Here is a 12,967-nt window from a genome sequence, read left to right on the forward strand (position 1 = left end):
ACTTGTTAAAACCGATGTCTTGTTTATTCTGTATTGTTGATCAACTACACTGAATACACCCGAACAATAAAACTCAAACGCTTGCAGAGTAATTGGTTGAAATCAACAGTCATCTATAGTTGACCTCAAGACAGCCTGAACAAGCAACATCACACAGTCTGCCTTGTGTCAATCATTTAATCCCCTGCCTTTTAATCTGCCATCACTTAATCACCCATTTGCTTAATCCCCTGGTCACGTAATCCTCTGATCTTTTGATGGAAGCAATTTGAACTATAAACATTTCAAACTGACAATGTTTCAAATAAAATAATTTCAAATAATTTTCTGTTCATACCAGACAAAACAAAATTGTGACACCAATACAACCATAATCCCTTCAGTAAATATATGAAATACTCAACATATTAATAATATTAAAAATTGTTTGAATGTGTTATTGAGCAATGTTGTAATAATGAGGCTTGTCCGAAGATTAGTGAGGAATGCAGTATTTCCCGTGGCTGTGACCTACATATTTAGCCACATCCAGGGCAAGCATAACCAATGCCCGCAGGTGGTCGATTAAGATTTTCTTTTCGCCGTCTGCGTTTGTCCTCGGCAGCGGATTTTCTTTTGGTCTCAAATGTGTATCCCGCTGCCTTTGTGAGTGACCTCCAGCTGTCTCGATCGTTTTGAGGCCGCATGCAACCAGGTGCTCTCTTCTATGTCAGCCAAGGCAAGTTGGCGCCTAAGCTGGTCTTTGAAGCGTTTCCGTGAGGCGCCTCTGTTATGTCGACCAGCTTTGAGCTCACCAAAATGTTGTACTAAGAAGTAACTAAATACTGAGGAGTAACCTAAAACATTTATTCAACTAGAACGACACATGAACTTATCTTATAGAATACAGACGTTACTTCAAAAAAAAAAGATCATTACGTCCTAAGGACTTACGAAGGAGACTCGGACAGTAGCACACTACATCAATGTTGTGAACACACTCTGTTAGACACCTTATTTATATAGGTTAGTTATTTTAGTTATTTAGCGACGCACCATAGTAGACGCATATTGAACGGGACTAGTGACGTTTGGGATATGTTGGGTTAGAGACCGGAAAATCAGTTAGCGATAGAACATTCCAGGGTAACGACGTGTTTAGTGACAGAGACTTCTACTGTGGCCCTTTTATCATAATAAATACATGTTGAATAGTTCATCAGAGTCGACTACATCTCTTCACTAGTTAAAATCGATGTGCCAGTTCTTGTTTGTATTGTTGTGCAACTACACGTAATACACCCGGACAATTACACCCAAACGATTGCAGAGTAATTGGTTGACTTCAAGACAGCCTGAACTAGCAACATCACAGTGGCGACCCCGAACCTCGAAGCCGAACCTCGAAGCCGAACATCGTACCGGACCTCGAAGCAGAACGTTTACTCAGGTGAGGGTCGTGCACTCGAAGATATAAGATTTCATCGGAGTACGGCTGAACACAGCAGTATCGCAGGGTGACTTTGTTCTAGATCTACATACAGTCGTCGCCTGTTTGATCGCACGTTCAACGAGCCGTTAACTCAGGGTGACCTTCGTCAGGACCGTAATCATCGCAACGTCTGGTCTGCTTAACCAGTATATTATCAAAGCCTGATCTTCATATGCTGAATCGACCTACAACCAGAGAAACCGTTCATTCATAACGAGTGAGGGATCGTTAGTGAACCTGTTGGACATATTTTTTCTTCGTCATAGGAGCCACATTGAGTATCAAGTTTTACCTCGTCAGTTTCGAGAAGGACAGTTTGCCCGCTGTCAGAAGTATTGTGAGTACTACAAGTTTGGTAGCTAACTAAATCGAAATCGCTCTGTCGTCTTACCCTTGGAGAGATTCTTGTGGAGCAGTTTGCTCATTGAACCGGTTGCTTGCCACGTTTATAACGGTCACTGTGTTTAACCTTTGGAAGGTTAGTGAAGTAATCTTTATCAGTACTGAACATTGATCTATCTAGTATTCGTCGGTCTAGACCATACCTAGACTTGTTAGCAGTGAAGTTGTGGAAACAGCTACATCCACTTAATTTCGTTGAAAACCGTTAGTCGTATAACGGAACGTCGTCGGAGGTGACCTTGGTCTCACCTAGTCTACATTGGACAGTTTGGTCTAGTGAAGCAGAGTACAACAGCAAACTTCGTCGTACTACCAGAGTAGCAGCAGAAGCAGTGAACTATTTTAGAGAACCGTTATTCGTCAGCCCAGATCAAGTCATCGTCGAGAAAGTCGTTATTCGTCAGCCCAGATCAAGTCATCGTCAAGAAAGCCGTTATTCGTCAGCCCAGATCAAGTCATCGTCAAGAAATTCGTTATTCGTCAGTCGTCCAGATCAAGTTGCCGTCAAGAGACTGTTATTTGTCAGTAGTCGTCTACACAAGTCAAGTCATCGCCAGAAGAACCGTTAACCTATTCGTCAGTAACTGTGTACACAAAGTCGTCGGAACTACACATACGGTCATCAACAGTCGTCGAAGAAACTAGAACATTTTGCTGTGGCATATCAGGACATCTGTGGCATTACGTGGGATACTGGTAGCACCGGAGAACAGAGTCAGAACTGGAAGAGAGGCAGTGGAATTTGTTGTGATCTAACATATTCGGGAGTCCGAACAAAGGGATCTTTCTTATCAAAAGCTAAGTGCCATTTTTCTTATTAGTATATGTTTAGATTGCCCTTAGAAATAGATTTTGTCTAAATTTGGTACGTTAGCCTGAGTAAAATCAGGTGGTGCGCCTTAAAACCCGTCGGGGTAGAAGACGTAATTTAGATGAAAAGCTATATTATACGTTTAGGATTGTAATTTGTTTTGTTTGTATAAACGTCATATCCGTTGTTGCCTGGTTACTTCGTGACGTTATCATTGTGTGCCATATTGTCACATCCCAACCCATAGCGATAGTCTCATTTTAATTATTTCATTTGTTTATATTATTTTAAATTATTTATTTTTATTAATTTAATTAGATCTGTATTTTTTTTTCACTTAATGATAGAAAGTGCGGGTAGGATTCTTTTACTGTGAATCAGACTAAAATAATTTTAGTTTGAGCGGTTAAAATCAAATATGATTTTGCCATGAGAATAATGCCGAAACTGGCTATGTAGTCAAACACTATCGTCTGGCTAAATTTAGATCTGCAAATTGTTGTACATCTCTTTGGTACAATTTAATCATCTAGACTCTAATTTGAAATATTATTAATTGAAAAATGAATGAAGGTAGTACATTCTAGATATATGTATCTTGTTGAAGATATATTTGACATTGTATACACATATTTGTTTCGTATGGTTAAATAGAACCATAATCTAATCTAGATCTAGACTCTAGACAGTCTTTGAATTTACTCTAAACACTTCACTGTGACTTCAGTCATACCAGATTTTAAAATTGATCATAGTTATTCATACTAGATCTAAAAGTCATAGTGCTCTTGATAACTATAGATCTAAATAGTATTATTATACATACTATAATATACTAGATTTAAATTTGTGTGTAATACTGGACCTAATATACAGATTTGAATATAACCATAATAACTCAGACTAGATTTACACATTTACTAAATCTATAGATAGAGACATAACACTTAAAACTTGTATAAAAGTGTGTAAAAACTTTTAAAGTATAGCCATAACCAATATAGGCTAAGTAAAAATATATATAAAATATAAAACACAATGGCTACATCATCATATGTGGACCTTAAGGAGGTTAAGGAAACAGCTATGCAGGATGGAAAGGCCATGGAGTTAAAAGGAAAAGACTTAGCCGCTTATGTACAGCAAGTTGTGAGGGAAGAAATGGAACGTCAAGATAAAATAAGAAGGGAAAAAGAAGAGATAGAAAGACAAGAAGAACATCAAAGACAAGAGATAGAGAGGCAAGAAAGGATCAGAAAGGAAGAATATGAAAAGCAAAAAGAAGACCAAGAAAGGCAGAGAGAGCATGAAGCTAAAATGGAAAAGATGAGATTGGACGCAGCACAAGCCAGAGCCCAAACTGAACAAAGAAATAACACAAATAACTCAAATAATTATACCACTCAAAGAGACAACCCTAATTCACAGACATGGCTAAAGAGAAAGATACAAAGTTTTGATGAACAGAAGGATGACATTGGTGATTTCCTGAAAAGATATGAGGCAAAAATGTCTACATTTAATATGCCTGAAGAAGAATGGTCTGAAATACTGATAGACTTTGTTCATGGTCAAGCTCTAACAATATGCCAAAATCATGACCATCATATTGATGATAGCTATCAGGTTTTAAAAAGAGAGTTATTAAATGCATATGGTCATAATGCTACAACTTTTAGAAAGAAATACTTTGACAATATACCATCATTAGGAATAGAACCCCAAACTACCATTAATATGGAAAAGGATTTTTTCAATAAGTGGGTAAAATTAGAAAAAGTGAATAACTCTTATGAAGGATTAAAAAATTTTATTCTAGTGGACAACTTTGTAAATAAATGTGATCCTCAGTTACAATCTTTTATTAGAGAAAGAAACCCAAAAACTATAGATGAAATAACAGAAATAATGAGAGTATACAAAAATGCCTATCCAAATAAACCATTTTCTGATAGGGATAAGAGCAAAGTAGATTTAATAGGATACACCAAAGAAAATGTTGATAGAAGTAGAAATAGAAACAGATCAAATAGTGGAAATAGAAAATATAGTGAAATAACCTGTTTTAAATGTCAAGGAAAAGGTCATATAGCAGCTAACTGTAGAAGAGGGAATAGTAGGTCTGGAAGTAGAAATAGATACAATGAACAAAATAACAATAGATATAGGAGTAGAGATAGGAATGACAAGGGAAATTATAGAAATAGGAGTTACAGTAGGGAATACAAAAATAAAGGTACAGATAGGATATATTTCATGGAAGGAAATAGGAACAATTTTGCAGTGTACCCAGGGTTTGTAGATAGAATTCCAGTGGAATTAATCAGAGATTCAGGTTGTAACACTTTGGCAGTAAAAACTAAATTTGTCAAACCTCATTGGTATAAAGGGTTTACTAAGAAAGTAGAATTAGCAGATGGCACTGTAAGGGAATTTAAAGCTATAAGGGTATACATTGAAACTCCATTTTTCACTGGTTATTGTGATGGCATTGCAATACCAGAAATGAGATATGATATGTTAGTAGGAAACATAAAAGGAGTTAAAGAATGTTCAAGAAAAGAATTAGAAGACTGGCAAAACAAATACAAAAACATAAGACAAAATCATGAAAACATAGAAACACAAAATATAACAAGTATGGTAATAACAAGATCAATGAATAAACAAGATGAGAAACAGGAAAATACAATAAATGTAATAAGTAATGATAAAGAAGAAGAAACCAGTAATGTAATACAAATAGAAAATACAGATGTTAAGGAAAGAGAGATAGAAAATGAAACACAAAATAGTCTTGAAACACAAATATCTCAAAGTGAAAAAGAAACAACACCCACATTTGCATTAGAACAAATGAATGACAATATTATTGGGAAAATTTATTCAAGAATATTAGATAAAAACAATAATAATCCAATGGAGAAATTTTGTATAGAGAATAAAATATTATTTAGACAAACAAGTAAGGATAACAAGAAAATAAAACAACTTGTCTTACCACAGAAATATTGGAAAGATGTTTTAATCATGACACATGATAATAATTTAGCAGCACATAGGGGAGTAAAGAAATGTTATAGGAATTTGTCAAAACAAGTATTTTGGCCCAAAATGAAAGCAACAATCAACAAATACATAAACTCATGTGACATATGTCAAAAGAGATCTAACAAAAGCCTAGTGAATAAAGCACCTATTCAAGAAATGGATGAACCTACAGCACCATTTCAGAAAGTATCTATTGATTTAATAGGTCCTTTAATTCAAACTGAAAATAATAACAAATACATTTTAACAGTAATAGACATGTTTAGTAGATACCCAGAGGCAATCCCATTATCAAATACAAGTGCAGAAAATATCATTAATGCCATAACTCAAAAAGTAATTACAAGACATGGTATACCTAAAATTATATTGAGTGATCAGGGATCTCAGTTTAAGTCAGAACAATTTAAGAAATGGACTAAACAATACAATATACAACACATATACTCTTCGGTTTACCACCCGGAGAGTAACGGTTTATGTGAACGATATGGTGGATCATTAAAAAGATCACTAACAAAAATAATTCAGAATAATCAGAACAAGTGGGATCATTACATTAACTATGTACTATTTGCTCATAGAAACAACATCCATGAAGCAACACAATTTTCACCATATGAAATAATACATGGAAGAAAACCCAGAGATGAATTAGATGTTTTTAAAGAAAATCTAATAGGCAATGAGAATAAATTAAATAATGACAGTGAAACAACAATCACAACAGAATTGAAAGAAATATGGACTCAAGCATATAACAACAATAAGAAGTACAAACAAAGTGCTCATGAGAATATAAATAAGAAAAGACAATTGAAAACACTAGAAGTAGGAAACAATGTATTAATATTGATAAATGACCTGAAAAATAAAATTGGTAAACAATGGAAAGGTCCATTTAAGGTGATAAAACAAATTAGTGATGTGAATTATCAAATTGAAATAAATGGGAAAATTAAAACATATCACATAAATAATTTGAAACTGTATCATGATAGAGAAGATGAGTTGATACAAAACATTCAGGAGGAAATAGAAAATAAATTTTCAGAAAGAGAAGAATGCTTGATGATAATAACAAATGAAAATCATAATGAAAATGATATTAAGGAAATACCTGTAATAGAAACAAAAGAGAATCAAACTTGGCAAAAGATTAATCTTAATAATTTAACTAAGGAAATGTCAAAAGATATAACTAAAATAATACAGGAATACAAAGAAATTTTTTCCAGTATACCAGGAAAAACTAATATTATTAAACATGACATTAAAGTAACAGATCCAAAACCTATCAAGCTTAAGCCATATAGAATACCGCTACATTTACAAGACAAAGTAAAGAGAGAAATAGACAATTTACTAGAATCAGGTATAATTGAGCCATCAACATCTCCTTATGCTTCACCAATTGTGATAGCCAAAAAGAAGAATGGAGATATAAGGTTATGTATTGATTATAGGAAACTTAACAACATCACAGAATTTGACCCATATCCAATGCCAAATATAGAGGATATTTTACATAAATTAAATGGAGCAAAATTTTTTACTAAATTAGATTTAACTAAAGGTTATTGGCAAATACCTTTAACAGAAAATGCAAAACCTTACACAGCATTTGTAACACCATATGGTATTTTTCAATGGAATTATATGAGTTTTGGATTAGTAAATGCACCTGCCACATTTAATAGAATGATGAACATGATAATTGGAAACAAAGAAAATGTTATTTGCTATTTGGATGACATATGTATTTTTAATAATAGTTGGGAGGAACATTTGGTAGATGTAAAAGAAGTATTCAAAATAATAAAAGAAAGTGGACTTACAATTCAAGCAGAAAAAGTAGAAATAGGATTGGAGGAAATAATTTTCTTAGGACATAAAGTAAATAACAACATGATTAGCCCTATTGAAGATAACATAAAGAAAGTACTTAATATTGAAATACCTACAACAAAAAGACAAACTAAAAGTATATTGGGAATAGTAAATTATTACAGAAAGTTTATAAAAAACTTAGCAGAAATAGTGAATCCATTAAATGACTTACTTAAAAAAGGAAAACCTCAAAAAGTAGTTTGTAATGAGGAATGTGTGAAAGCTATTGACAGAATTAAAGATGTTTTTAGTCATGAACTAATATTAAGACTACCTGATAAAGACAAAATATTTTATGTCACAACTGATGCATCTGGTAATGCTATTGGTGGTTGTTTAATGCAGAACTATGATAACTTACATCCTATATTATATGTAAGTAGAAAATTGTCAGAGGCAGAGAAAAAATATAGTGTCATTGAAAGAGAAGCCTTAGCTGTAATATGGGTAATTACTAAGCTAGAGAGCTATTTAATAGGAAGGAAATTCATATTATTAACTGATCATAAACCTATTCAATATATACAGCAAAAGAGCATGAAAAACAGTCGTGTTTATAGATGGTTCTTAGCACTACAGGAATATAAATTTGAAGTGAAAGCTATTAGTGGAGCTGTGAATATTGTAGCTGATCTATTGTCTAGAATGACATTGAAATGAAATACTTCTGTAAATAAACTATGATTATATTGAGTATGTAATATATATTAATATATTGACACCATGTATATGTTATGAAAAGGGAGATAAGTAAAGTTGATGTTAAGCATTTAAAAGTAAGTATGGATATTTTTTTTTGTGTGAATCATTTCATATATCATTGACGAAAGTTAGTTCTATGGAAAAGGGTGAGTATAAAAGAAAAATGGACAAAAGCGTATAAAAGGGTGGTAAGAAAAAAAAATGTATTGAATGTGTAAATAAAGTTTGTAATTGTTTTTTGAAATATTGTATTTTATCAGATTACTGCCAGTGAAGAACATTTGAGATGTGTAGGACATGCCCATAGGATGCCACATTTTCCTCTATGATGAACTGTGTACTAAGGAGGATGATTCTGGAATGTTATGAACTGTTATGAACATTGACATTGAATATGAAGAACTGTCAAGTCAAGATGAAAATGTCAAGATGAAGAAGTCAAGATGAAGATGTCAAGATTTTATGTTTGTTGTCTTCCCCTTAAATTGAAAACGCCCTTGTAAGACTTGACAGTAGTGGAAAAATATTGACATATTTTTTTTTCAAGGGGGGGAGGAATCTGTTAGACACCTTATTTATATAGGTTAGTTATTTTAGTTATTTAGCGACGCACCATAGTAGACGCATATTGAACGGGACTAGTGACGTTTGGGATATGTTGGGTTAGAGACCGGAAAATCAGTTAGCGATAGAACATTCCAGGGTAACGACGTGTTTAGTGACAGAGACTTCTACTGTGGCCCTTTTATCATAATAAATACATGTTGAATAGTTCATCAGAGTCGACTACATCTCTTCACTAGTTAAAATCGATGTGCCAGTTCTTGTTTGTATTGTTGTGCAACTACACGTAATACACCCGGACAATTACACCCAAACGATTGCAGAGTAATTGGTTGACTTCAAGACAGCCTGAACTAGCAACATCACAACTCTCACAACGTTACACAAAATAAACAAATAGTAACTATTTCCCCACATATGTGCTATTGAGCAATGTTGTACATCAATAAGACAGGGACGCTAACGACCGTGGCTAAAGACTTAAGGTCCTTTATTGACTCTTATTGCTGAACAATGTTTGCAGTGTTTTTGGTCAGTGCTACATATTTCTTCTTCGGATGTTCCTCATTGTCGGCGCTTGCCTGTAGAACTTATGCTGACCATCAAGGAATGCCAATATTGTTGGATGATGACCAGAGAAAAGAGTTTGAAGGGCATGGTGCCAACCTTTCTACGTCAGGTTTTGTTCGTGCAACAACGCCAATGACGTCCATGTATTGGCTACAATAAAGCTGAATTAGAGTTATTCCCACTGCCCTTTTGCGCATTGGCCATTCAATGTGAATCGACAATGACCAGTACGCGAAATGGCAAGCAGAAAGTAGAAGGGTGAAAGTGCAACAGCGCTTGGTGATTACAGATAGATGTCCAGCCTGTGACCGCAGCTGTACATCATAGATTGGCCTCTTTAGTCTCATGAAAAGTTGCAATAGTGGTAAAGTGTCACGCACACACACACATATCTATATATATCAAAGAGGGTAGGTAATCAATGCTGACTTCTATATTAACAGTAGAGCAGCGGTTAAGTCCCATTTTCAAGCTCATTTTCATTGGCACAAAATACAAACATATACAGTATTGTTTTTTTGTTGTTTTTTTTTTATTCTATAGGCAACATAATATAAATTTCGAATTCTGTAATAATAATAATAATGTCGGATGTCAATGTCGTTTGGGACGACGTAGGGCATGAGATTCGTCAATGGGAAGAAAAAAACCTCCACGGAAAATTCACGGCTTTATTACATGGGGACAACATCGACAATTTAAGGCTGCTTCCTTAAAAAGATGCAAAGAGATTTTCAAAATCAACGTATTTTACCGAACTATCGATGTCATTGTTTCTCTTTAACTTGACAGATCTCTTGGGCATAAATTGTCATTATTTTTAAGTCGTTCATTTAAGTCGTTTCCTTTTAAGTGCATACGATGATGCCTGCCTGTCTCTTATCTAATTCCGACCCAGATGATATTGCCATAGAATATTTGCCTATTCTGGGATTTAATCCTTGAAAGAAGCCTTCTATAAACACATACAAAGTCTGTGTTCAGTACGGTACGAGATTTTGTTGTTTTATTTATCATAGACAACTACATTTTATTGCCAAACTTTCCGTTGTCACAGCATGCATGCTATTTTTTACTTTGTCACTAGCTGAGCGGTCTTTCTCGAAGTTGCGACTGATCAAAAATGACACATAGCATGTTGGCCTCACTTGTGTGTGTGTTTTTTCATGGAGCAAAAACTGACGGGTTTTCATTATGCAAATGTGTGTAATTGGAGAAGAACTACTTATAAAACATTTGTTTTTTCATTTGAAACACTTCAAGTCGTTTAATTCTGTTCAGAAGTTGTAAAAACATTGCAGTCCTAACAGGTTTCTTATAGTTATAATGTTTTTTGTTTGGTGTAATGCACAAATTATAAGACAAATTTCCATACGGACAATAAAGATTATTATTATTATGAATAAGCTTAATTTAAAGGTACAATACTTGCGCTGGGATGTCGTTTTCTAAATAGGCGAGTTTTTGTGTCACACGCTTATTCTTATTGAGGGGGTGGGGCCTAGATATTCCTGAAACCGGGCCCACGGCTACCTTGCTACGCCCTGAACATATATATTATAGAATAGATGTTGCCGGCAAAGTGCGAAATCCGGCATGCCTGGGCATTCTATAGAATGCCCGAAACGTCCAGGCAAAGTGAGAAATCATTTCTCTATTTCCTACTTTACCTAGGCTTTCAATAGAATGACAATAACTGCTTTAGGCAGTTAAATGATGATTTAAAGTATTTTATTGATAATATAAATTCTTCGGAATAATATTTCTATTCGCCAGTAATACAAACAATTTCGTCTTGTTTTTTAAAGTGTAAAGTATGTTTACTTAAGACTGTCTAAGTGTGCATGCTTTGTAGGCCTACAAGTTAATTGTATTAGGTAAAAAGTTGATACAAAAGATGTTTCATATTGTGTTATGTGAAAGGCGAAAGCTCTATTACCCACTGGACTAGATATTGATAATGGTGATGACACGTTTTGTTGTGATCATCGTGAAAACACTTGTTAATTGATCATGTTAAACAAGGCTTCAGGGAAAAAGAATGAAAAACAGAACCACCATAATATATGTGCTATTCGCAGATGACTTAGCATTAGTGGCACACAAACAGGAGGAGCTTCTCTCAGGCCTGTAAGGACTTAAAGGAGTATGGGCTAACTTTTAGCTCCAAGAAAACAAACGTGATGGGGGCCATCTGACACAAAGCCACCCTCCATCCTCATTGATGAAAAGAAGCTAGAAGCCGTACACGAATTCTTCTACCTGGGATCCACTAGACGCCTGTCCCTAGAAGAGGAGATTTTAAAAAACACTAATCAATCTAGTGGTAAGTCAATAATTGAATTAATTAGTGGTAATTAATCATATTTGTTTGATATAGAAAAGGTGATATAAATCTTACGCAACTGAAATAAATGGATGTAATGTACAGTTCTTTCCCCTATAAAGGCCTAAGCTTTGTTTAAAAACATTTTTTAAAATTTTGCTAGTTTTTTTTTTTTTTTGTTACATTGGGGATAAATGGGCTCAACATATGAATAGGCTAAAAATATCAATAAATAGATTTAGGCCTGTAAATATATAGCCTATTCTTACTCGAGAAGGCAAAGGAAGGGTGCCCCGTCAGACTTGGCGAGTCAACGCTTGAAGAGTTGGACAAGTTCACAAACCTTAGCAGCATCATATCTTTATCTTATATAATACAGACGTTACTTCAAAAAAGAAGATGGTTACGTCCTACGCGTCATGCATTTAGTCATGCATATTAACCAATGACTTAAATTCTGCCAAGTCACTGGTTTTCCTGGCTAGCTCAAGCAACCCATTCCATGCTCTAATAGCAATAGGGAAGAAGGAGTATTTGTAAAAATTTGTCCTAGCATATGGGACGAGGAATGTGCCTTTATTTTGTGTCTCAGAGTATTTTATTAAATTTTGGGTAATATCCGCTTTTAGCTGGGTGGAAAGACATGCTCCAATTTGATTTCCATTTCTATAATTCATCTAATTCTCTTTGTAAAATATCTGTGTCTTGTGTTGTTTTTATTGTTCTATATATTATGCAATCGTCTGCAAATAATCTGACTTTTGTGCCTGAAGTAATGCAATTTGGTAAATCATTTATGTAAATTAACAAACGATGGGGTGCCTACCCGGATGTAGCGTGCCGAATAGGAAAGGAAGGGAGCATTTTCCAAAGGCTGCATTGGACTCGAGACAAAAATACACCTTCTCAACACAATCGTCATCCCTACAGCAAGATAAGCATGTAAGACATGGAAGTTATCTGTCAAAATTGAAAAACGACTAAATTTGGCTCAACAAAAATGGCTGAGACGGATTTCGGGAGTCAGTTATACGGATCGGTTCTCAAAAAAGGAAATATGAGGTTTGCGGGATATGTTCTCGGACAAAATGAATTACGCATACCGTACCAAGAGTGGCGATGACATGGAGGCCAATACGATGAAAGCGCAAACAGGGACGTCCTCGTGTAACTTGGCGCC

General features: G+C 34.6%; 1 long non-coding RNA gene across 1 annotated transcript; it reads left to right on the plus strand.

Moving 5' to 3' along the window:
* Nucleotides 1–984: 984 nt before the first annotated feature.
* LOC129923109 (uncharacterized) lies at nt 985–9,101 on the plus strand. The gene is made up of 2 exons (XR_008775040.1): nt 985–3,257; nt 8,588–9,101. It is a non-coding gene; the product is annotated as an uncharacterized LOC129923109 (long non-coding RNA).
* The last annotated feature ends 3,866 nt before the right edge of the window (nt 9,102–12,967 follow it).

Source organism: Biomphalaria glabrata, chromosome 15 (assembly GCF_947242115.1).
Source record: "Biomphalaria glabrata chromosome 15, xgBioGlab47.1, whole genome shotgun sequence".
In the NCBI taxonomy this organism is placed as follows: domain Eukaryota; kingdom Metazoa; phylum Mollusca; class Gastropoda; family Planorbidae; genus Biomphalaria; species Biomphalaria glabrata.